Source organism: Eurosta solidaginis, chromosome X (genome assembly GCF_040869045.1).
Source record: "Eurosta solidaginis isolate ZX-2024a chromosome X, ASM4086904v1, whole genome shotgun sequence".
In the NCBI taxonomy this organism is placed as follows: Eukaryota; Metazoa; Arthropoda; class Insecta; order Diptera; family Tephritidae; genus Eurosta; species Eurosta solidaginis.
In genome coordinates this window covers 123,698,324-123,703,143 of record NC_090324.1, presented here as the reverse complement: position 1 = coordinate 123,703,143, position 4,820 = coordinate 123,698,324, and positions in this window count along the sequence as shown.

The window sequence follows — 4,820 nt, the reverse complement described above, 5'->3', positions numbered from 1 at the left end:
GGCTTCCAATTCCCATGACAGATCGGGAGCTTATAGAAACAATGATTAGGAATTTAAAACCCGACTTTAGATATGAGCTTTTGCATTTGGACATAACCGACTTATCAATGCTTCGAAGAGAATGTCACAGGCATGAGCACTTCATGGCTAGTTTATTAATAGTGCTCCTATCCGAAACTTCCCCAATAGAAGAAACATATCTAAAATTGCTGAGGAAATTCAGGAGCGCGTTGATCCGAATGCAACCGACTCATCGGATGTTGCCGAAATATCAGTGGAAAATTTGAAGTGTTAGAATTGCGAAGTGTTAGGCCATAGGTATCAAGATTGCACCAACCCAGTGTTATGGTTTTGGGAAACCGGACACGTACAAACCTACATGCCCAAAATGTAATCGGTGTATATTGGAACGATTTTCCGTCATCCCTTGTCAAATTTGGTTTTGAGACAAACCGGTTTCGGCGTTGTGCCATCGTCAGTGTCGATTTTCGTTCTCCAATCGTTCCAATATACATCATTTATCCACCCTGTCGGAAAATCAACGAAACAAGATAAGTCGATCTTTGACTGGCTTTCGCGAGCAAATATTCGCCCAAATCGGTAGTGATTTGAGCACCCTCTTGGTACAATTAAATGTAGGAGAGAATCGCTATCGCCAATCCACTCAACAAACCCCAAGGCGGCCACAGGGGATGCCCCTTAATCATTAGGAGCAGCCCAACCGACCGTACCGTGATAGTGAACCTCTGCCCCTGAGGAGCAATTTTCAGGCTAATAAGATCTCTAGAATGATTTCCAATTGGCGAATACGTTTCACTGGTAAGCCAAATGATATATCGGTGGAGGATTTTATATATCGAGTTAATGCATTAACACGTCAATCCTTGAACGGAGATTTCAATGTATTGTGTCGATATGTCCCCATACTTTTTGCAGATAATGCGAAAGCTTGGTTTTGGAGGCATCACCGGCAAACAGATCGACTAGATTGGGAGGAAATTTGTGAAAGATTAAGACAAAACTATAAGGACCAGTTGAGCGACTACGACCGGGAAGAAAATATAAGTAGACGAAAACAGAGAACCAACGAACCATTTGACCTATTTCTCGACGAGTTGCTAATCATGAATGATAGGCTTCCAATTCCCATGACAGATCGGGAGCTTATAGAAACAATAATTAGGAATTTAAAACCGGACAAACGTACATGCCCAAAATGTAATCGGGGTGCGGAAAACGCGAATCACGATGTCCGCTGATAGGCATTTTCAAATTTTATATATGGATCTGATAGGACCATTTCCGCGTTCTAAAAAGGGTAACATTGGCTTGCTAATTGTACTCGATCATCTCACGAAGTTCGTATTTTTGAAACCAGTAAAGAAATTTACATCGAATTTAATAATAGAATATTTGAAAGAGAATATTTTTGATTGTTTTGGTATTCCCGAAAGTGTCGTAACCGACAATGGTAGCCAGCTTAAAAGTAAACAGTTTGAGCATTTTTTGCAAAAATATTGTGTTTCCCACATCACAACAGCTGTTTATTCCCCTCAATTTAATGCCTCTGAGCGAGTTAACAGATCCATCATCGAAGCCCTAAGAAGCTATATACGAAAAGATCAGCGAGATTCAGTTAATAAGGGAAGTAATAAAGAAAAATCTGGAGAAAGCTAATCTCCGAAACGCCAACTCGAATAATCTACGCAGTCGGGTTAGGAGTTTTCAAGTGGGTCAAATATTAACGCGTCGAAACTTTGCACAGAGCAATATAATCAAAAACTTTAATGCTAAGCTAGCACCTACTGGAGTAAAAGCGAGGGTTAAGGCCGTGAAGGGAAATTGCTATTACCATTTAGAAGACCTAGATGGCAAAGTCGCAGTTATAAAATCATATTTGAACTCTCCCTGGTATGGTAATTTTATACTCAAAGATTATGAATCTAGTGCCTTCAGACCGTTTTCTTCCTGTGTATTCAAATCAGCAGGAACAAACGATCTGTGTTGTGAGGTTCGGCTGATATCCGCCAGTCATAAGCATTCTATTTCCGGTAGCCATAGGAAATGCTCGTTTATTATAGCATTTTCAGGTCAAATGAAACTTTTTTCAAGTCAAATGAAACTTTTTTCATTTTCATTTTAAATGAAACTTTTTTCATTTCAAATGAAACCATACTACTAAGGTAATTGTCAATATATTTATATCGTACTTTATAACGCTAAGTATTTATCAAATTTTTCTTTAAGACAACTATTTCTAATTAGCCATATTGAAGGCAAAATTTTTGCTTAAATTTTCTTTGTGAATTTAAACTGCATTTAAGGTCGGCTTAGTTTAGCCTTGCCTTTTGATCGTTTAAATTTTTAATAGATAAAATAGCAGGGTTATACGCTAGGCAACTTATATACTACAGTTTAACCACCCACTTAAAATAAGCACCTATATTTTTTACTTGTAGTATGGTTTCATTTGAAATGAAAAAAGTTTCAAATGAAACCATACTACTAAGGTAATTGTCAATATATTTATATCGTACTTTATAACGCTAAGTATTTATCAAATTTTTCTTTAAGACAACTATTTCTAATTAGCCATATTGAAGGCAAAATTTTTGCTTAAATTTTCTTTGTGAATTTAAACTGCATTTAAGATCGGCTTAGATTAGCCTTGCCTTTTGATCGTTTAGATTTTAAATAGATAAAATAGCAGGGTTATACGCTAGGCAACTTATATACTACAGTTTAACCACCCACTTAAAATAAGCACCTATATTTTTTACTTGTATTTACTCCTCTTATATATAAAGCACATTCTTCTTCTACATATACTTCGTTAATAACGTAGGAATAAAGCAACGTAGAGAACAAATAGAAGGAATCAAAAAGCATATGTGAGCGAATTTCCTATTCACTGTCTGACACCAACTAAAACATCGGTTGAATCCTCTTTATTATGCTTTTCTCTTTGACCAACGTCTTACCAAACAACATGGAACGATAGCAAGGTATTGAGAGAAACATTAATTTTACCAACTATATAGTAGAGCATGTGGACTGTGGAGAGATCTTTTTTAACTATGCTGAAAAACATAACGGTAAAATGTGATCTTTTCTACTCTATTGCGTAGTTACATTGCACTTCACTCGTTTGAGCCTTTGAAAACATATATATTTGTTTTTATTCCATTATTTTTCATTGTATATTGTATTTAAATGTAATACTTAGAAGATATTGTAACGAATTTGCTTGCAAATCCTCTTATTTGCCTTTTTGCTAAGTTCGTATCACTAAACTGTTGAATAAATAACTCCAATATTGAATAATGGAAAAATGGCCTTTATTAAAGCACTTCACAATAACACTTATACTTTGCAATTAGCTGGATTAATAACCAAACTGATAGCTGACTTTCAAAATAATACTGCTATTGCTCGCTAGATATCATCTTAATCGAAACTGCTTGACAACTCAAATCAAACTGAATTCCAGCGCCTCTAAATCTGTCGCCTTTTATACTCTTTGACTTTAACTTTCGCATCTTCTAGGCGCTTCCAGAATCTACTAGTCCATTAGCTCTCAAACATCTCAGCTGTAACTACAATTGCACAATTTTATAGTTTTTCTCATTGCATACTTATAGGAGTATCTCAGATATATGCATGTGTTTGTGCATTGACTCTCCGCTGCTCGTATACATACAAGGTACATATGTGTAGACGCAATTATTTATTCGTTTATATTTTTATATAGATACATACTGATTGAATTATTGATGTGAATGTTTGTAGTTTACAGTCTCTCGCGCACACATAGGCGTATAAGTAAATGCATCTGTGTGTGACATCTCTCGGCTGCCTTATATATGTGTATACATGATTCGATTATTGACGTTAATATCGCTTAGCATGGCCTTAGCATCGCCTTAGTGATGGTATAGCTTAGTGATGCTAATATCCGTGACACTGCCCTCCACCTAAGTCTGATCGTCCCGATCAGACAAATCTCTCGATCTAAACGCTGCTAATCTCTCCAAATGAACCACTTTCATTTTGGTTCGTGGTTTGGTAGTGGTTTGTATGCGGTACACTACATCGTTGATCCGTTTTACAACTTTGTATGGGCCTTTCCAATTACACTGCAATTTCGGGGACAAACCTTTTTTACGTTATGGGTTGTATAACAGCACCAAATCTCCTTCCTGAAAAACTTCCGAATTAATTGCTGTATCGTTTCTGGCTTTCATCTTGTCACTCATAATCTTTGCTCGTTGCCTTACCAGATCGTGTATCCCTCTCAGCTCTTCTTCCAAGACACCAGTGGATTTCTTTACAATCCTCTCCGCATCGGCATCTATTCCATACTTCAAGTCAGCTGGCAGTCGAAGGTCATTGCCAAAAATTACCTTTGCGGGAGTTTGGCCCGTTGTATCATGTACTGCCGATCGGTAGGCCATCAAGAATAATGATATGTGTGTATCCCAGTCCTTATGGTACTTGTCTACTACTTTCCTTAAATGCTCCTCCAATGTTCTATTGAAACGTTCCACCATACTATCGGACTGAGGATTCAATGAAGTTGTCCGTGTTTTTCGAAAGCCCAACTTCTTGCACATTTCTTGGAACACAGCTGATTCAAAATTCCTGCCTTGGTCAGAATGTAACTCCATTGGTACACCATACCTTGCAACCCATTCGTTTTTAACCACTTCTGCTACTGTTTCTGCTTCTTGGTTTGGGATTGGGTATACCTCTGGCCATTTACTGAAATAATCCATAACCACCAATACGTATTTGTTTCCGCGGTTGCTAGTAGGAAATGG